The sequence below is a fragment of the Orcinus orca genome, chromosome 18 (assembly GCF_937001465.1).
Source record: "Orcinus orca chromosome 18, mOrcOrc1.1, whole genome shotgun sequence".
Lineage (NCBI taxonomy): Eukaryota > Metazoa > Chordata > Mammalia > Artiodactyla > Delphinidae > Orcinus > Orcinus orca.
The window spans coordinates 21580271-21603693 of NC_064576.1; positions in this window are offsets into that span (position 1 = coordinate 21580271).

Sequence of the window (23423 nt, forward strand, 5' to 3'; positions counted from 1 at the left end):
CAGAAATCAATTAAGGTAATCCATCAAATGAAATGGGTAAAGAAGAAAAAAATCATATGGTCGTATGAATAGATGCAAAAAAAGTCATTTGAAAAAATTCAAATTCCATTCATGATAAACAATCTCAGAAATCTAGGAAAAGGCAGAACTTCCCCAACTTGATGAAGAACAACTAAAAAATCTATAACTAACATCATACTTAATGGTGAAAAACTAGAAGAAGGAATAGGTAAAACTGCCTTTTTCACAGACTATATGATTTTCTATTTAGAAAATCCCAAATAATAGAAAACAAAAAACACACAAAATCCTCCTGGAACTAATAAGTAATTATTTCAATGTTTCAGGTTATAAAGATAATATACAAGAGCTAATAGCCCTGTATAAAGAAAAGCAATGAACAGTAGGAATTTAAAATTTAAAAAACACAACATCATTTACATTAGTAGAAATGAAGGAAAGGAAGGAAGGAAGGAAGGAAGGAAGGAAGGAAGGAAGGAAGAAAGAAAGGAAGGAAGAAAGAAAGAAAGGAAGAAAGAAAGAAAGGAAGGAAGGAAGGAAGGAAGGAAGGAAGGAAGGAAAGAAAGAAAGAAAGAGAGAGAGAAAAGGGGAGGGAGGCAGGGAGGAAGAAAGACCTAGGTATAAATTTAATAAATTATGTGCAAGGTCTATAGGAGGAAAATGGAAAACTCTGATGAAAAAATCAAAGATGATCTAAATAAATGCACAGCTATTACAGATTCATGCATGGAAAGATTCAATATTAAGATGCCAGTTATTCCATACCTGATCTATAGATCTGATGCAATCTCATTTAAAATTCCAGTAGGTTATCTTGTGAATTATCAACTGATTCGACAATATAGAGAAAATAACAAGATCCCAAATAACCACCAAAATGCTAAAGAGAAAAAAAGCAGAGATTGGACACTACCTAACTTCAAGATTTAATATTAGGCTACAATAATTAAGACAGTGTGGAATTGGTGAGAATGAGCACACAGATAAATGCAAGGTAATAAAGAAGCCAGAAACAGATCCACACACATATAGTCAACTGATTTTTGATAGATGAGTAAAAGAAATTTTATAATGAAAGAATAATCTTTACAACAAGTGGTACTGGAACACCTAGACATCCAAATGTAAAACAATGACTTTAGATACAGACCTTACAGCTTTCATGAAAATGAACTCAAAATGAATCATAGACATAAATGTAAAATGCAAAACTGTAGAACTTCTAGAAGAAAACATAGAAGCAAATATCAGTGAGCTTGCTTTTGGTGATAATTTTTTAGAGACAAAACCTAAACAGCTCAGTCTATGAGAGAAAAAATTGATACTTTGGACTTCATTAAAATTAAAAAAAAAAAACTGCTCTGCAGGACTCTGTTAAGAGAATGAAAAGAGAAGTCACAGACAGGGAGAAAATCTTTGCAAAACACATATTTGATAAATACTGTTATGCAAAATATGCAAGTAACTCTTAAAACTGAACAATAAGAAAAACATTAAAATGGGCAAAATTCAGAACAAATATTTCAGCAAAGAAGATATACAGATGGCAATAAGCATGCGAAAAATTGTTTACCATCGTATATTATTAGGGATTTTCAAATTGAAACAACATTGAGATATACCTATTAGAATGGCTGAAATCTAAAACTATGACCTAAATCCTGGTGAGGATGTGGGATAAAGGTACTCTCATTCATTGCAGATGGGAAGGCAGGATGGTCCAGCTACTTTGCAAGACAGTTTGGCAGTTTCATAGAAAGCTAAACATAGGTTTACTCTACAATCCAGAAATAATATTCCTTTGCTCAAGTGAGGTGAAAATTTATGTCCACACATGAACCTGCACCTAAATGTTTACAGGAGCTTTATCCACAACACACACACACAGCTTCTGAAAAAAGATAAATGTCTCTTCCATCTGAAAGAGCATAACCAAAACAACAGATAAAGAGCTTAAAATATAAACAATGATATATTGAGCATTTATTTGTATTTTTTGTTGTAAGAGGTATAAAGTAAGAGGGACCAACTCTCTCCATTGCTGACTTCACAAAAATTAGAAATAACCAAGATGTCCCTAAATAAGGGAATAAACACACTGTGGTTCATGCATACAATGGAATATGTTTGGGGGGATTTCCCCCTACTTCTCTTGGTTCTTTTGGCTGCTCTAATAATTAAATGGGCACAAGGCAAATTAAGAGGAGAAAACAAACATGTTTAATTTTGTACATACGGAGAGCTCATAGACATGGAACCTAAGATGTGATAAAAGCAGTCTGTTTATATACCTTTTAGACAAAGAAACAATAAATTTGTGAATATCTGACAAGACAAAGAAACTTAGGCTTGGGTAACAATTAGTGAAGAAACTAAACAGTTTATTTCTACAGTCTTTTAGGCCTTGAATTCCTTCTCTTTGGCCATAAGGAGGTCTCTCTACCTCCTGGCACAGGGAGGGTACTTTTCACATGCGAGATTTATTTCCTGCTTTCAGGGGCACAGAGAGCAGGGTCAGAGTGTCCTACTTGCATAAGCCATTTCCCAAGTAATTTTAACTTAAGATAATCAATATGCTACTTTGACATATTTGGGGGTGGCCTGCTCTGAGTCCCCTCAAATGTTATTCAGCAATAAAGAGAAATGAATTATCAAGTCACAAAAAGACATGAAGGAACTTCAAGTGTATATTGCTAAGTGAAAGAAGGCAGTCTGAAAAGGCTACATACAGCGTGATTCCAACCATATGACATTCTGGAAAAGGCAAGACTATAAAAACAGTAAAAAAACAGTGATCACCAGTGGTTCAGATGAAGGGGAAGGGATGAGTCGGTGGAGAACAGGACATTTTTTAGAACAGTATTATACTGTTCTAAAGTCATGCATTAATATTGGCTCATCAATTCCCATAAACGTACCACACTAATGCAAGATGTAAATAATAGTGGAAATGATGTGGAGAAAGAGAAGGAAGAATATGAGAACCCTCTGTTATTTCTGCCCAATTTTTCTGTAAACTTGAAACTGCTCAAACAAATAGTCTATTAAATAGTCTATTAATAGTCTATTAAAAACACATTTTATTACTCTATTTAAACCATATATTTGTAGGATATTATTATAAAAATAAAATAGAAGATATCTATTTATCCTTAGAAGTGTAAGACATTCTGAGACATTCTAAGCTAACTATTTACACAGCAACTTCCAGAGGTAAGGTTTTGTGCTTCATTAGAGATTTTTTAAAATCCAATGTGATTTTAAACTATTGCCTTGGATTCTATTTTTATTGACATTATATTTATCATTTTAACTCTTTATAAAAGTATAAAAACTCTAAACCACACTGCAATAGACACATATAATGCCTGAAAAAAGATGTGTCATTTTCAACTGAAAGAGCACAACCAAAATTTATACATACAGCCTAAAAGATAAATGATAATTTATTGAGTGTACACTCACATTTTTCATTGCAAGGTATAAAGAGGTACAAAGTAGGAGGAGCCCACTGTTTCCATTAGTAAATAATTTAATTGGTTAGACTTAAGCAGGACATTCTGAAAGTCATATTTATAATATATATATTAAAATATATAGTTTATGTTCAATAACATTATTATTGAATATCTTCAGTGATGTTATTGAACATAAACAATAACATTATTCATCCATTCACTCCTAAGAGCCAACCCCAGTGCTTGACATACAAGAGGAAACTTCTAAATATTGATTAATAGATGTATGTTTCAGTCCATTCTAACAAATGTCTCATGATACGCTAAGGTTACACTAATTCTACTCTTCACTCAGGATCATGAAGTTGCTAATTCATTTTGAAACTTCATATTTCAGGATCATTTCTGGATAAACATTTCTTTCTGCATTTCCTGATTCAAATTTTTCAAATCTTTCACAATGAAGAGTGTGTGGAGGGGGTAATTATGTCTCTCATAGACAATATTTTTAAAATTAATTTTTATTGGAGTATAGTTGCTTTACAATGTTGTGTTAGTTTCTGCTGTACAGCAAAGTGAATCAGTTATAGATATACATATATCCCCATATTTTTAGATTTCCTTCTTATTTAGGTCACCACAGAGCATTGAGTAGAGTGCCCTGTGCTATACAACAGGTTCTCATTAGTTATCTATTTTATACATAGTAGTGTATATATGTCAATCCCAATCTCCCAGTTCATCCCATCCCCCCATCCCCTTGGTATCCATATGTCTGTTCTCTACATCTGTGTCTCTATTTCTGTTTTGCAAATAAGTTCATCTGTACCACTTTTCTAGGTTCCACATATAAGCAATATTATACAATATTTTTCTCTTTCTGACTTACTTCACTCTGTATGACAATCTCTAGGTCTATCCATGTCTCTGCAAATGGCATTATTTCGTTCCTTTTATGGCTGAGTAATATTCCATTGTATATATGTACCACAACTTCTTTATCCATTCCTCTGTTGATGGACATTTAGGTTGCTTCCATGTCCTGGCTATTGTAAATATTGCTGTAATTAACATTGGGGTGCATGTACCTTTTTCAAATTATGGTTTTCTTCAGGTGTATGCCCAGGAGTGGGATTGCTGGGTCATATGGTAGTTCTATTTTTAGTTTTTTGAGAAACCTCCATACTGTTCTCTATAGTGGCTGTACCAGTTTACATTCCCACCAACAGTGTAGGAGGGTTGCCTTTTCTGCACATCCTCTCCAGCATTTATTGTTCGTAGATATTTTGATGAGGGCCATTCTTTCTGGTGCAAGGTGACACCTCATTGTACTTCTGATTTGCATTCCTCTAATAATTTGTGATGTTGAGCATCTTTTCATGTGTTTGTTGTCCATCTGTATGTCTTCACTGGAGAAATGTCTATTTAGATCTTCCACCCATTTTTTTCATTGGGTTGTTTGTTTTTTTGATATTGAGCTGGATGAGCTGTTTGTATATTTTGGAGATTAATCCCTTGTCAGTTGCTTCATTTGTAAATATTTTCTCCCATTCTAAGGGTTGTCTTTTCATTTTGTTTATGGTTTCCTTTGCTGTGCAAAAGCTTTTAAGATTCATTAGGTCCCATTTGTTTATTTTTGTTTTTATTTTCATTACTCTAGGAGGTGGGTCAAAAGAGATCTTGCTGCGATTAACATCAAAGTGTGTTCTGCCTATGTTTTCCTCTAAGAGTTTTATAGTGTCCGGCCTTACATTTTGGTCTTTAATCCATTTTGAGTTTATTTTTGTGTATGGTGTTAGAGAGTGTTCTAATGAAAGAAATCAAAGATGACACAAACGTATGGAGAGACATACCATGTTCTTGGATTGGAAGAATCGATATTGTGAAAATGACTGTACTGCCCAAAGCAATCTACAGATTCAATGCAATCCCTATCAAATTACCAATGGCATTTTTCACAGAATTAGAACAAAAAATGTTTACAATTTGTATGGAAACACAAAAGACCCCGAATAGCCAAAACTATCTTGAGAAAGAAAAATGGAGCTGGAGGAATCAGGCTCCATGACTTCAGACTATACTACAAAGCTACAGTAATCAAGACAGTATGGTACTGGCACAAAAACAGAAATATAGATCAATGGAACAGGATAGAAAGCCCAGAGATATACCCACGCACCTATGGTCACCTAATCTATGACAAAGGAGGCAAGAATATACAATGGAGAAAAGACAGTCTCTTCAATAAGTGGTTCTGAGAAAACTAGACAGCCACATATAAAAGAATGAAATTAGAACACTCCTTAACACCAAACACAAAAATAGACAATATATATTTTAAATAACAATCCCTACTCCTTACAAATTGAGGTCCTGAATAATAATTACAAAGCAGCCTTGATTTCATGATTTATCCTCTTTTTTTCATGTTTGCTTCATTGCCAATATACTTTTAGTTAGAAGGAAATTGTGATGTATAGAGCCATGAAAACATTAAAGTTCTTTAAGACTTCCTATGTATCCTTGGAAAAAGTATTCTAGTTCTAAGAATACAGCCATTTTTGTATTATAGATATGTTTATCACTTAAAATTTATACCAATTTTCAAAGTGTAGTCATGTAAATTAAAGGGAAATATTGTGGGAATTTATTAAATTATTAAAATATTTGAATGCTCTATGAGAACATTTGACTTTCTTTTGAGATCTATTAGTTTTATAGAACAGAAAAGAGAAAATAAAATATTAAATTAGTAGAATAATACCCAATTCTGGGTTAATAACATTATTGGGAGCATATGTTGACAGAAGAACATCTGTTTGTTCTAACTGTAATATATAGAAATTACTGAGTTAATGTATTTAATTCTGTCATCCTTAAGAGGAAGATAAGCAAGCACCTGTTAAGTACAGTACAAAGATAAAAGAATATCTGGAGAAAGAGTTAGAGCAAGAACCAAATTGCAAATCAACTTCAAAAAAATCACGTTTGTTTAGATGATAAGACATACAAGCTTTAAAGTAATAAACACAATGCAATCTTCAGAATATCACCTGGGAAATAACAAAGACACAGACAAGATGAGAGAAGGTAAACATTATGAAAAGAAAAAAAAAAGACATGTTTATAGGACCCAAACTTATAAATACCACATCAAAGAGATGAATGTCAATTTGGAAAAATAAAACAGAACTCAAGGAAAAATAAATGTTTCAAAAGGTTCCATTGTTTATTAACGGATTTATTTGACTAAACATCTAAAAGAACAAATACTTATGGTCAATCTGAAATCAGTATCTACATAACACTAAAAGCAGCCACCTTCCCATTGCCCAGGAACAAAATCTGAGCTGGACTTGATCAGGAAAACCTCTGTGTTCTGCAGAAGAGTTCAGGTTAAAGTCAGTCACAGCTGTGGATGGATTCAGAGGAAGACTTAAAGCACAAAGCCAGCAGGTTAACAGTGTAAATATTTCAAAATAGGATGGAAAACTGTCTTACTCTGCTCTCCTTTTAGGATTTTTATCACTTGCAGGAGAATGAAAGGAAAAAGTAGAGAATTCAGATGATATGGGATCATATTTTAGCAATGATAATAGCCTCGCAAGAGTCTGGTGAGAGGCATTGGGAGATCAAGCACACAGCATAATAAAAGAGAAGACTACACATTACTTGTAGCATGAATACAATTTTGTTTTTGTATTACGAACAGTGTAAGACATGTCAAAAGAAGTGAACTTGTAGTAGAGTCCCCTGTTACTTTTTTATACTTTGTCCTCTTTCAACCTCTCTTCTAATCCAAACTTCTAGAAATACTCACTTTCCTCCTTCTTTTGCTCCAAAATTGTCTTCATTTTAATTTTTAATGGCATTCCCATAAGAATCAAAATTTTTAAAAAACACTTTTAATTTTTGAGTCTATACAGTGTCAAGATGTTAAAATACATTAATCACTAACAAGCATTCATTCCTCTTTTAAATGATACAATTGAAGCTCACAAAAGTTAAGATGTAACTTAATTAGGAGTAACTTAGCCCAGAAATTAAAAGACAAGTGTTCAAATTCAAGTCTGCCTTGGTCATGCTTCTAAATGATCCCTTTTTCTTCTCTCACTCTATCAGTGCTTGCATCATCCTTTTCTCCTTCTATAGCCCTGATAGATAAATAATATATTAATGTAGTTCACTCTTATATATTAACTTATAATATTTGATACATAAAATTCTACCCTTTTATTGGAGAACAACATGAATTAAAAGGAACATTTGAAGAAACAGGAGTACTCTGAATAAAATATAAACAAAAAGGCACATAATAGGCTGAATGTGGTGAAACTGAATATTTTTTTCTTACAATCATGACATCAAGCAGGCTAAGCTCCTTGTTTGAGAAACTGTCCACATATGCTAAGCCTCTTTTAATAGCTCTTGGTGAAGAACAGTCTTGAGACACTAGGGCCATTCTTTTTTTGAAATCATAGTAAATAAGAATGGAATCCGAATTGAGTCATGCCCTCTAGAATCTCTGATACAAATATCTAAAAGAGTTCTCAATACACAGTTCAGTAGTTTTTATTTATTGAATTTACTGAATGAATGTTTTTAATTACTATCCAGACTTCCCTCTACTTATTTCAGGGATATACCTCTATCAAAATTCTAAATCCGCATCCAACTTTATCCAAACCCTATACATGTTGCAAGAATTGTATTACTATGCATGTTCTAAGGATTATTAGTTCTAATTTCTGTCTTGCTTCTGAGTCTATGATAGAAATGTTCCTCAACCACTTCATTCCTTACATTTTAATTTGTAAAATAAAGCACATATGACCCAGGATCAAATTAAGAACTTTCATTTTCCTTCTACCTCAGGCCCATTGAATACAATACTTGTGAAATGAAGACAGTGCCTTTTATTATGTTAACATAATAGTCTTTGGAAGCTGAGCATGTTGGTCAAAGTCTGTATAACATCTCAAATTTCTTAAGATTTACTTAGCACAGTTTATCCTTTTTGTAACATTCCATCATTATGAGTTCTTATTATGAGACAGAAGAGGTCAATTATAGGCTAGAGAATAGCAAACAAACAAAATAGGAATAAGAAAAAGATAAAAGATTTACAAAATAAAAGTCAAACAAGCCTCACCTGTTTTATTGTGGGTTTTATTAGCAAAGGGCACTCAAAATATGTCTTAATCTCTAACCATGTTTTCAATCTTAGATTTCAAAATAAAACCTTCTGCAAAGGAGCTTTTAAAAAAGGTTTGTAATAGCTCTTTTCTTATTAAGGAAAACAAATACAGTGCCAAATCAAATTTTAATGTCTTTTTCTGGCTATGTTCACATCAGCAAATGTCTTATCACTAAATGTTAAATTATTGCATAAATGTATGGCTAAATAGGTTTCATAAAACAATCACCAACTTATGACAAGTGTCAAAAAGACTAAATGCAAGCCTTGCTAATAAAGTTCAATGTAAATTGTGAAGTGGTATAAAATCAAGTCGGCCTCTGTTAATAATGAATCACTGAAGTAACAGACTTTCTTCCCTACCAGCAGGATATATAATCAAGAGATAGAAAACTATCTTGATTAACATTTAATAATTAAGTTCAGACATTAAAAGAAATAAAACATGTTACTAATTTTAATGATCATAAAATAGATGTGGCAGAGAAGTATACCAAAATAGTGATGATTATGTTATTAAAATTTTCAATGAAATTATTTAAAAACTTAAAAAAATAGTCTCCCATTATGTAAACACTTAATAACATTATATAGAATGAGTAACTCAAGTCTTCCAAAAGATACCATGCGCATACTTCATGAAAACACTAAAAAAGAGTCTCTATAGTCAAATCATCCTAATGTCTAACAAGGAAATAACACCATATTATTCTATTTTTCTGAAGATAAAGTTCCAGAAAATCAGGTTGACTTCTAACTATCCTGAAAATTGACATTTTATTACTTATGGAGATTCGATCTTAACTGCACAAAATCAATTTACTGTATAAATTCTATCCTCACTTTACTTCTATAACTTTGAATTCTTCAAACTGTCAAATAAATTTCATATTTTAAACTTCTTTCTAAGCTACAAACTACTTAATGATGTTCAGCATTTTCCCTCCTGTGATTTCTATGCTGTGTGAGAACAATTCTCCCAGATTTTCTTAGTATTAATACTGTTAATTAGACAAAGAAACCATTAAACTGAGGAACCTCTAATGCCATGACAGCCTACATAAGGAAACCAAAATGTAAGCCTGTAAATGCCTCAAGATTAAGAAACTGAAACCTAATGATAACTAGTCACAAACAGCCAATGAGGCTTAAGCTATAGCTACTCAAAAATTTTCTTAATTTGCTTCCCCCTTTTCTCTATAAAAGTCTCTCCCAGAGCTCCTGTCTGTGGAGCATCCCTAAATACTTCCAGTTTGGGGCTGCCTGATTTGAACTGATATTTGCTCAAATCAACTCTTGAAAAATTTTAATATGCCTTAGTTTACCTTTTTTCAAACTTATTTTTTATTGAGGAAACATTGGTTTAAAATGCCATAGTTGGAGAAGGCGGAAGATGGCGGAAGAGTAAGACGCGGAGATCACCTTCCTCCCCACAGATACACCAGAAATACATCTACACGTGGAACAACTCCTACAGAACACCTACTGAAGGCTGGCAGAAGACCTCAGACCTCCCAAAAGGCAAGAAACTCCCCACGTACCTGGGTAGGGCAAAAGAAAAAACAGAGACAAAAGAATAGGGACGGCACCTGCACCAGTGGGAGGGAGCTGTGAAGGAGGAAAAGTTTCCACACTCTAGGAAGCCCCTTCGCGGGCGGAGACTGCGGGAGGCGGAGGGGGGAGCTTCGAAGCTGCGGAGGAGTGCACAGCAACGGGTGCGGAGGGCAAAGCGGGGAGATTCCCGCACAGAGGATCGGTGCCGACCGGCACTCACCAGCCCGAGAGGCTTGTCTGCTCACCCGCCGGGGCGGGCGGGGCTGCGAGCTGAGGCCGGAGCGCAGGGAGAGGACTGGGGTTGGCGGCTTGAACATAGCCTGAAGGGGTTAGTGCACCACAGCTAGCCGGGAGGGAGTCCGGGGAAAAGCCTGCACCTGCAGAAGAGGCAGGAGACTTTTCCTTCCCTCTTTGTTTCCTGGGGCGTGAGGAGAGGGGTTTAAGAACGCTGCTTAAAGGAACTCCAGAGACGGGCGCGAGCCGCGGCTGAAAGCGCGGAATCCAGAGACGGGCGCGAGCCGCGGCTGAAAGCGCGGAATCCAGAGACGGGCGCGAGCCGCGGCTGAAAGCGCGGAATCCAGAGACCGGCGCGAGCCGCGGCTGAAAGCGCGGAATCCAGAGACGGGCGCGAGCCGCGGCTGAAAGCGCGGAATCCAGAGACGGGCGCAAGCCGCGGCTAAAAGCGCGGACCCCAGAGGCGGGCGGGAGACGTTAAGGCTGCTGCTGCCGCCACCGAGGGGCCTGTGTGCGAGCACAGGTCACTCTCCACACCCCTCTTCCGCGGAGCCTGTGCAGCCCGCCACTGCCGGGTTCCCGGGATCCAGGGACAACTTCCCCGGGAGAGCGCACAGCGCGCCTCAGGCTGGTGCAAAGTCACACCGGCCTTTGCCACCGCAGGCCCGCCCCGCACTCTGTGCCCCTCCGTCCCCGCCGGCCTGAGTGCGCCAGAGCCCCCAATCAGCGGCTCTTTTAACCCCATCCTGTCTGAGCAAAAAACAGACGCCCTCCAGCGATCTACACGCAGTGGCAGGGCCAAATCCAAAGCTTAGCCCTGGGAGCTGTGAGAACAAAGAAGAGAAAGGGAAATCTCTCCCAGCAGCCTCAGAAGCAGCGGATTAAAGCTCCACAATCAACTTGATGTACCCTGCATCTGTGGAATACCTGAATAGACAACCAATCATCCCAAATTAAGGAAGTGGACTTTAGGAGCAAGATCTATGATTTTTTCCCCTTTCCTCTTTTTGTGAATGTGTATGTGTATGCTTCTGTGTGAGATCTTGTCTGTATAGTCTTGCTTCCACCATTTGTCCTAGGGTTCTATCCGTCCATGTTTTAAATTTTTTTTTCTTAATAATTAATTTTAATAACCTTATTATACTTTACCTTCTTTCTTTCTTTCTTTCCGTCCTTCCTTCCCTCCTTTAGACAACGAATCATCCCAAATTGAGGAGGTGGTCTCTGACAGCAAGATTTAGGATTTTTCCCCATTTACCTCTTTTAGTGAGGGTGTATGTGTATGCTTCTGTGTAAGATTTTGTCTGTATAGCTTTGCTTCCAACATTTGTCCTAAGGTTCTTTCCGTCCCCCCCTTTTTTTTTTCTAAATAAGAAGTTTTTAATTCAATAACTTTATTATACTTTATTTTATTTTTACTGTATCTTCTTTCTTTCTGTCTTTTTTCCGTCTTTCCCTCCTTCCTTCCTCCCTCCCTCCCTCCTTTCTTTCCTTCTTGCCTTCTTTCCTTCTTTGCTTCTTTCTTTCTTTCTTCCTTCCTTCCTACCCTCCTTTCCTTCTTTCTTTCCTCATACTTCTACTAATTCCCTCTACTTTTTCTCCCTTTTATCCTGAGCCTGTGGATGAAAAGCTTTTGGTGCTCCAGCCAGGAGTCAGGGCTCTGCCTCTGAGGTAGGACAGCCAACTTCAGGACACTGATCAACAAGAGACCTCCCAGCTCCACATAATATCAAACGGCGAAAATCTCCCAGAGACCTCCATCTTAACACCAGCACCCAGCTTCACTCAACGACCAGCAAGCCACAGTGCTGGAAAACCTATGCCAAACAACTAGCAAAACAGGAACACAACCCCACCCATTAGCAGAGAGGCTGCCTAAAATCATAATAAGGCCACAGACACCCCCAAACACACCACCAGACGTGAACCTGCCCACTAGAGAGACAAGATCCAGCCTCATCCACCACAACACAGGCACTAGCCCCCTCCACCAGGAAGCCTACACAACCCACTGAACCAACCTTAGCCACTGGAGACAGACATCAAAAACAGGAGGAACTACAAAACTGCAGCCTGCAAAAAGGAGACCCCAAACACAGTAAGATAAGCAAAATGAGAAGACAGAAAAACACACAGCAGATAAAGGAGCAAGATAAAAATGCACCAGACCTAACAAATGAAGAGGAAATAGGCAGTCTACCTGAAAGAGAATTCAGAATAATGATAGTAAGGTTGATCCGAAATCTTGGAGATAGAATGGACAATAGAATGGACAAAATGCAAGAATCAGTTAACAAGGACCTAGAAGAACTAAAGATGAAACAAGCAACGATGAACAACACAATAAATGAAATTAAAAGTACTCTAGATGGGATCAATAGCAGAATAACTGAGGCAGAAGAACGGATAAGTGACCTGGAAGATAAAATAGTGGAAATAACTACTGCAGAGCAGAATAAAGAAAAAAGAATGAAAAGAACTGAGGACAGTCTCAGAGACCTCTGGGACAACATTAAACGCACCAACATTCGAATTATAGGGGTTCCAGAAGAAGAAGAGAAAAAGAAAGGGACTGAGAAAATATTTGAAGAGATTATAGTTGAAAACTTCCCTAATATGGGAAAGGAAATAGTTAATCAAGTCCAGGAAGCACAGAGAGTCCCATACAAGATAAATACAAGGAGAAATACGCCAAGACACATATTAATCAAACTGTCAAAAATTAAATACAAAGAAAGCATATTAAAAGCAGCAAGGGAAAAACAACAAATAACACATAAGGGAATCCCCATAAGGTTAACAGCTGATCTCTCAGCAGAAACCCTACAAGCCAGAAGGGAGTGGCAGGACATACTGAAAGTGATGAAGGAGAAAAACATGCAGCCAAGACTACTCTACCCAGCAAGGATCTCATTCAGATTTGATGGAGAAATTAAAACCTTTACAGACAAGCATAAGCTGAGAGTTCAGCACCACCAAACCAGCTTTACAACAAATGCTAAAGGATCTTCTCTAGGCAAGAAACACAAGAGAAGAAAAAGACCTATAATAACGAACCCAAAACAATTTAGAAAATGGGAATAGGAACATACATATCGATAATTACCTTAAATGTAAATGGACTAAATGCTCCCACCAAAAGACACAGATTAGCTGAATGGATACAAAAACAAGACCCTTATATATGCTGTCTACAAGAGACCCACTTCAGACCTAGAGACACATACAGACTGAAAGTAAGGGGATGGAAAAAGATATTCCATGCAAATGGAAGCCAAAAGAAAGCTGGAGTAGCAATTCTCATATCAGACAAAATAGACTTTAAAATAAGGACTATTAAAAGAGACAAAGAAGGACACTACATAATGATCAAGGGATCGATCCAAGAAGAAGATATAACAATTGTAAATATTTATGCACCCAACATAGGAGCACCTCAATACATAAGGCAAATACTAACAGCCATAAAAGGGGAAATCAACAGTAACATATTCATAGTAGGGGACTTAAACACCCCACTTTCACCCATGGACAGATCATCCAAAATGAAAATAAATATGGAAACACAAGCTTTAAATGATACATTAAACAAGATGGACTTAATTGATATTTATAGGACACTCCATCCAAAAACAACAGAATACACATTTTTCTCAAGTGCTCATGGAACATTCTCCAGGATAGATCATATCTTAGGTCACAAATCAAGCCTTGGTAAATTTAAGAAAATTGAAATTGTATCAAGTATCTTTTCTGACCACAACGCCATGAGACTAGATATCAATTACAGGAAAAGATCTGTAAAAAATACAAACACATGGAGGCTAAACAATACACTACTTAATAATGAAGAGATCACTGAAGAAATCAAAGAGGAAATCAAAAAATACCTAGAAACAAATGACAATGGAGACACAACGACCCAAAACCTGTGGGATGCAGCAAAAGCAGTTCTAAGGGGGAAGTTTATAGCAATACAAGCCCACCTTAAGAAGCAGGAAACATCTAGAATAAACAACCTAACCTTGCACCTCAAGCAATTAGAGAAAGAAGAACAAAAAAACCCCAAAGCTAGCAGAAGGAAAGAAATCATAAAAATCAGATCAGAAATAAATGAAAAAGAAATGAAGGAAACAATAGCAAAGATCAATAAAACTAAAAGCTGGTTCTTTGAGAAGATAAACAAAATAGATAAACCACTAGCCAGACTCATCAAGAAAAAAAGGGAGAAGACTCAAATCAATAGAATTAGAAATGAAAAAGGAGAGGTAACAACTGACACTGCAGAGATAAAAGAGATCATGAGAGATTACTACAAGCAACTCTATGCCAATAAAATGGACAATCTGGAAGAAATGGACAAATTCTTAGAAATGCACAACCTGCCAAGACTGAATCAGGAAGAAATAGAAAATATGAACAGACCAATCACAAGCACTGAAATTGAAACTGTGATTAAAAATCTTCCAACAAAGAAAAGCCCAGGACCAGATGGCTTCACAGGCGAATTCCAGGAATGCAAGGATTCTTCAATATACGCAAATCAACCAATGTGATAAACCATATTAACAAATTGAAGGAGAAAAACCATATGATCATCTCAATAGATGCAGAGAAAGCTTTTGACAAAATTCAACACCCATTTATGATAAAAACCCTGCAGAAAGTAGGCATAGAGGGAACTTTCCTCAACATAATAAAGGCCATATATGACAAGCCCACAGCAAACATCATCCTCAATGGTGAAAAACTGAAAGCATTTCCACTAAGATCAGGAACAAGACAAGGTTGCCCACTCTCACCACTATTATTCAACATTGTTTTGGAAGTTTTAGCCACAGCAATCAGAGAAGAAAAGGAAATAAAAGGAATCCAAATTGGAAAAGAAGAAGTAAAGCTGTCACTGTTTGCAGATGACATGATCCTATACATAGAGAACCCTAAAGATGCTACCAGAAAACTACTAGAGCTAATCAATGAATTTGGTAAAGTGGCAGGATACAAAATTAATGCACAGAAATCTCTGGCATTCCTATATACTAATGATGAAAAATCTGAAAGTGAAATCAAGAAAACACTCCCATTTACCATTGCAACAAAAAGAATAAAATATCTAGGAATAAACCTACCTAAGGAGACAAAAGACCTGTATGCAGAAAATTATAAGACACTGATGAAAGAAATTAAAGATGATATAAATAGATGGAGAGATATACCATGTTCTTGGATTGGAAGAATCAACATTGTGAAAATGACTCTACTACCCAAAGCAATCTATAGATTCAATGCAATCCCTATCAAACTACCACTGGCATTTTTCACAGAACTAGAACAAAAAATTTCACAATTTGTATGGAAACACAAAAGACCCCGAATAGCCAAAGCAATCTTGAGAACGAAAGAAGGAACGGGAGGAATCAGGCTCCCTGACTTCAGACTATACTACAAAGCTACAGTCATCAAGATGGTATGGTACTGGCACAAAAACAGAAAGATAGATCAATGGAACAGGATAGAAAGCCCAGAGATAAACCCATGCACATATGGACACCTTATCTTTGATAAAGGTGGCAGTAATGTACAATGGAGAAAGGACAGCCTCTTCAATAAGTGGTGCTGGGAAAACTGGACAGGTACATATAAAAGTATGAGATTAGATCACTCCCTAACACCATACACAAAAATAAGCTCAAAATGGATTAAAGACCTAAATGTAAGGCCAGAAACTATCAAACTCTTAGAGGAAAACATAGGCAGAACACTCTATGACATAAATCAAAGCAAGATCCTTTCTGACCCACCTCCTAGAGTAATGGAAATAAAAACAAAAATAAACAAATGGGACCTAATGAAACTTCAAAGCTTTTGCACAGCAAAGGAAACCATAAACAAGACCAAAAGACAACCCTCAGAATGGGAGAAAATATTTGCAAATGAAGCAACCGACAAAGGATTAATCTCCAAAATTTACAAGCAGCTCATGCAGCTCAATAACAAGAAAACAAACAACCCAATCCAAAAATGGGCAGAAGACCTAAATAGACATTTCTCCAAAGAAGATATACAGACTGCCAACAAACACATGAAAGAATGCTCAACATCATTAATCATTAGAGAAATGCAAATCAAAACTACAATGAGATATCATCTCACACCAGTCAGAATGGCCATCATCAAAAAATCTAGAAACAATAAATGCCGGAGAGGGTGTGGAGAAAAGGGAACACTCTTGCACTGCTGGTGGGAATGAGAATTGGTACAGCCACTATGGAGAACAGTATGGAGGTTCCTTAAAAAACTACAAATAGAGCTACCATATGACCCAGCAATTCCACTACTGGGCATATACCCTGAGAAAACCATAACTCAACAAGAGTAATGTACCAAAATGTTCATTGCGGCTCTATTTACAATAGCCCAGAGAGGGAAACAACCTAAGTGTCCATCATCGGATGAATGGATAAAGAAGATGTGGCACATATATACAATGGAATATTACTCAGCGATAAAAAGAAATGAAACTGAGCTATTTGTAATGAGGTGGATGGACCTAGAGTCTGTCATACAGAGTGAAGTAAGTCAGAAAGAGAAAGACAAATACAGTATGCTAACACATATATATGGAATTTAAGAAAAAAAACATGTCATGAAGAACCTAGGGGTAAGACAGGAATAAAGACACAGATCTACTAGAGAATGGACTTGAGGATATGGGGAGGGGGAAGGGTAAGCTGTGACAAAGCGAGAGAGTGGCATGGACATGTATACACTACCAAATGTAAAATAGATAGCTAGTGGGAAGCAGCCGCATAGCACAGGGAGGTCAGCTCGGTGTTTTGTGACCACCTAGATGGGTGGGATAGGGAGGTTGGGAGGGAGGGAGATGCAAGAGGGAAGAGATATGGGAACATATGTATACGTATAACTGATTCACTTTGTTATAAAGCAGAAACTAGCACACCATTGTAAAGCAATTATACTCCAATAAAGATGTAAAAAAAAAAACAAGAAAAGAACAAAGTACATTTCTATATTAATGAAAAGTAACATTTTAAAAAATGGAAAATAATTCTTGTGTGCCAAGCAAAAAGGTAATCCATTCTTGGTGTTATTATACCCTTCTTTAACCAAGCGACCATTAACTTATGATAGAGTTTATATCTTTCCCTGATGTATAAATTAAGAGTCAAGAGTCATGTTATAAATTGGCTATTTCAGTATACCTTGGAATGTTGTGAATTCAAATATATTAATGATTTTAGAAGCAAAATTGTTGGTAAGTTTTATTTAAGGAAATCACATTTTTATTCTTAAAAATTATCAAAGAATGTGTTGTTCTTCATGGAGAGTCTCTTGAGAGTAAAGCAAGGGCATTGATAGGCAGAAATATGGAAAAGCTCAATATATATTTTTTTAATCCATAAACCCATAGCAAGGGTTTTTTATATATCTGTCTCTCTCTCTCTCTTTCTCATGTCTCTCTCTTTATCTCTATCTTTGTCTATCTGTCTAAATTAGAAGTTAAATACTCAATCCTTGTAAAAAAGCATGCTGGAAGATATTAATAGGATATGAAGAGTATGCTCTCTGAATTTTTCTCTTTGTCAGTATTTTTTAAAGGGCTTAGTAGTCTAGTTCATCCATATTACACTCTGTGTCTTAGTTGTATACTTTGCATAATTGCAAGGAAGAAGAGGGTGAATATATGTTTACTTTTGACAAATCAACCTTATATTTTGAAAAAAATAACATTGAAAATATTTTTATATTTTCTTAAAAATAAATTAGACCCTTAACAAAAAATACTTTTATTAATATTTTCTTCAAATATTTGTATACTGGTAATCAATATACAGTGTTTTATTGTTGCAAGGCTACTGATTATCACTGGTAGCAAACCACATTTCTACTAGTTTATTCATTCACAAAATTTATGTATCATATATTAAACAAACTGGAGGTTGTAGTTTCTATGAAAAAAAATACAGTAACAAAATCATTAACATAGTTTTCCAAAGCCCTATATTTTCCAGTATTCCTTAAATGTTTCTCTTTTGTTGATGTTGTGGATCGTATTTTCCACAAGAGATTTTATACTTCAATCTTGGGGAGGAGGGAGTATTTATGCGACCATTAAAAGCAAAATACAATCTTGTGTTTAATGTCTTGAACTTCAAAACTTCAGTTGCATTTAATTAGAATTAATTCTGTTTTTGATATTGCTCTGTTTTACTAATCCACTAAAATGCATAATTAAACTATTATTTATGTTCAACTATTAAATGTGGATATGTACCTCTCTGTATGTATTTACCAAATATATATAAACCTTTGTTCACATCCAATTGATAACATCCTAAAATACAAAATGTCCAATTCTATGAGGCTTTATTTTTACTCAATACTCATCTAACTTTGGTTCCATAAACAAGATATATTTAAGAAAAAAAGTAAAATCCATAATAAAAGTAATTTTATGTCAGTAAATCTTCCTTGATACACTTCTGAGAAATCAAGCCAGTGAATTATTCTAATGACTAGGTAATAAATTCTTTGCAATTTTGTTTTAAGTGTGAAGGAAAGCTTAATTGAGGTCTCAGCTGATAGATCACTGTAAGTATTTTTGTTATGGATAATGTTAAAGTACGATTTCTAAAATGTAAATTCTTAACCATCGGACAAATATAAAATGAACTTGTATCAAGAATTTATTTAACTCATTAATTAAAGAGGAAACTGGTAAGGTGCTATGACCAACTCCAAGAGGAACTAAGAAGCTAGTATATTTATAGGACGTTTAACAAAAAACAAGTTAGGAAAATAATTCCAGGTTAGATATAAAACTGATAAATTCCCTGTAGGGTCATTAATTTTGGGTTATCTGTACCATTGGGCAGAAATTATTTACATTACTAGTAAATCAAATTAACAAAGTAACTTCACTCAATCTGAATCCTTTAATAAACAGTAAACTGTGAGAGAAACTCAGTACCTTACCCTGAGAATCCTTCTGAAGATTTTGCCCCCATAAGGCACTGAAAAGGTGTGCCTCCAACTTTCCTGCCTTATGTCCAAGCTTGGGATAATTTTTCCAACTGATTATTTAATAATTGGCGTATAACCCAGAATGAGTGCAGAGAACTGAGTGATTTTGCAAATTCTTATTAATACAATAATATTTTGCACTGCTTAAATCTTAAAAAAATAAAAATAGAAATCTTTTTTTGAAGCTAACAGAATTAAATCATCCACTGAATGACTGAGACTCACAAACTCCATCTATTTTACCTTGAGATACATTTCCAATGAACTGATTATGGGAAATTAGTCAGTGAAACTTTCTTTTTAATCTACATACAGATATTTTTCAGGTGTGTATAACATGGTCATAAATATAAGACTAGCATATTAAAATAATATTATATTAGGATAGCAATCTCTGGGAAAAATAGAATGGAAATGTGAGTTAAAATATAAGATGCAAGTAAATATATACTTTTTTCCTATTTTACAAGTACTTGTTCATGTTGTTTTCAAAAGGATACTGAAGCATTTATGGGTATAACCTGTGTTAGCTTTTGAATTCTGTTGCTCATGATTTTTAAAAGAATGTCATGGATTTATTTGACCAATTTAGCAATATATTTACAGTTGCAGTTTTGCCATTTCATCATTTTATATTAAACTTAAAATTTTAAAATATTATAAACACAACCTAAAAAATGGTCAAGAAAATACTGTGGATTAAAATTAGGTATTTAGTAAATATGTGACCCCAAATGTTTGAACAGTACCAGTAACAGGCCGTTTTAAAGATTTTGGACTTAGAATGAAAGCAACTGAAAGTCAGGCAAGAGTTTTAGCGGATTACTTGTAATTACTGTGTCTAAATAAATGCTGTGCTAAAGAAATCATTCTTAGTTGTATAGCAACAGAAGATACGATGAAACATGTTCTTTGAAAAGTAAATTTTGGAGACTATGCTTCAATCAACAGTCTATCACTACAATTATGAAGCCTCCTTGATAGGACACACACAAAATATCATATTTTTTAAATGGTTAAAGCAAGCATATTGGAGTGTGTACATCTCTGTTTCTATTGTAGTTTTTACTTCTAATAAAGATAATGTATGTGATCTACTATCCGAAGTTAGGTAGCAGCATATGTTACTTCAATAAGCATAAAGCAATAATACAGTTCCCTCTATGATCTTATCTGTGACTCTCATTTGAGTTCCCCGTGTCCTAAAAGCCCAATTGTCACAAGTTTGTCATACTTGACAAGTTCACAATCATGGGAAATTTATGTTTTACACGTACAGAAAATTTTAATAAATCAATTATCAGTACCTCAGTATTTTAGAAGAACCAGACTAAGAAGGCTAAATAAAAACAGAAAGAAACTTCAGGTTAGCAGCTGAATCAAAGCAGAAGACTAAAAAGTTTAAAGTAAGCAGAAAAAATTCAGAAAGCATAGAAGTCTGAATCTAGTTTTAGAATATCAACCATCAGTAAAAACCTCAAAGATATTAGTTAATTACACTGTATTTGGGTTTTCATAATGATGACTTCAAGTAATTATAAAACACTTAAATTATGGTCATTGTTCTCTTTTGAAGATAGCAAATCATTATAAAATAAGCTGTAAAAAATAATCAAAAGGATTATGTTTTTAAAATGTTTCTTGCTGAAAGTCTTAAATTTTTATTAGCTGGAAAGACCAAGCAGACAGTATTTTACTAGTTCCAGGATACATGGAGCTCCTTACACCTTAAAAAACTTGAATGGATATTTTTATTTCAAATTCATTTCAAGAAAACTGCAAGTTTCAGGAGCTTTCTAGAATTGCCTGCCAAGAAGGAGAGTATTTGACATTTATAGCATAAAATAATTTCACTGCAAAAGATGTTCATTATCTGCTGTTTCTGAGATTGCACACTTTCTAAATTAGCCAATTCATCTGATGTGACGTAAAGAATAATTTACATATATAATGAATATTTAATAGTATAAATTTAAGATAACTTTATGTTATCAGACTGTTTGGGCTAGTTCAATTGGCAATGAATCATTTTTTCCCCTATCATTTTACAATAATAACTTATTTTTTCTGTATATGACAGAATGAAGCATTAGAACTCACCATGTGTGTACCAGTAATACAACATTAAAACAAAAAAACTCGTGCATTTATTTTTAATAATTATATCTGATTTATGCAGAAGACAACCTATTTAAACACAGCAATTTAACCAATAAACTCAATTACAACTTTATAAACTTACCATTAATTACACAAGTTAATGTAAACACAAATATACAGGACGTGAAGCAACATATACATCAGAAATCTCTCAATTTGTCATTTTACTTTACTTAATATTAAAATTAGATTAGCTTTTAGGCATTCTCTGTGGAGACTGAAAAACAAAATGGATGAAGTTCTGAAGACCTATTTTTACAATATTTAAAAAATATTCAACCTAAAGTAAATAATGACTCTCCTGACGTTAATCACATGAAATGTTTTAAATGGCATCCTGAAAAGTCTTTGGAAGTAGTTGCACATTCGGTGAACTAGCGACTAAGAAACAAAACAAAATAGGAAACAGAAACAAAAGTTTTCATGAACCAGTTCCTCAAGAGAAACTTTACAAAGAGACATCAGAAAAATATGACTCATCAATCCTGATAAAAGAGAACATGATGTAATATTGTGGACATATGTCTTTGCTAACATAATATAGAGAAACATTTTTTGTATGAATGTTTGCTATAATGTCTCTCATCAAAGGCCAACGGCATAACCAAATTTCATCAAAGCAACTCTAAAAGCAGCCAAAACAGGGTAGTTACACAACTGTCTTATTTCCAGATGATCACAGGTCATTATGTACATAACTGAGAGTAATGGTGCCACTGTACATGCTTCAGGAGACTCTTCAAGATGACTGATCCTTGCAATAAAACTTTAAATAAAGAATTAGACAGCACAGAGTTTAGGGTTATATTATCTGATAAAAATCTGGAGTGCAAATATGATGCAGATTTAAGTCAGGTCCGTATACTTTTCCAATTAATGAAGCAGGGTGCACGAAGACGCTGGTGCATAAACAGAGAATGAAGCGAACTAAGCAAGGGCCTATGGATGGAACTAAGACATTCTTGAAGAATGGAGTCCTTAAAGTGATAAATAAAGTGATGTTATTAGAATGCTGCATAGGCTCTAGTATTACAGAGAAACAGTCAGCTTATTCAAGATGTCATGAAATAACCAATGTACAAATGGACAATGGAGAACCAAATTAAGTACATCTGAAATTTTCCAGAACATGTTTACTGCCAAGATCATAGTAGTTTGTTTTTGTTTGGTTTAGTTTTTTAGGACCACTGACCAGATGATATACAAGAAATATGTACAAGTTGGTCTATTTAAAATTCTTCATCATAAAAACAAAGTTTAAGAAAATATCATTGAGACCATAAAGTATACAATTATATATGAATCCACGATTATTTCTCTATACATGGAATGCCAGTGGAATATGAGTGGTAATTAGAAACGAGAATCCTCTTGGGCTTCTTTAGCTTAAAACTACTTAAAACTAGCTTAAAATAGTGTACAATTTTCATGGAGAAAAATGGTACATGTTTAACATCATGATTATTAAATTAACGCTTATAATTGGTTTTCATTTAAAAAATAATCCTTTCTGAATCAAGATAAAACCACAAACCCTGTATTAATAAAAAACTGTTAGAAATGCTGTTTTATTCATATTCTGACAAGAAACCCAGATGTGCTTTAAAGATTTCTCTATTTGTAACTTTGTCATCAATGATAATATATGAGAAATATTTTCTACATCCTAGACAATTGAATCTCATTATTTAAAACCTTTAGAGCTGTTGATTTTTTGTATATAAAGCAAAGAATAATAAATCTTAATAAATAAT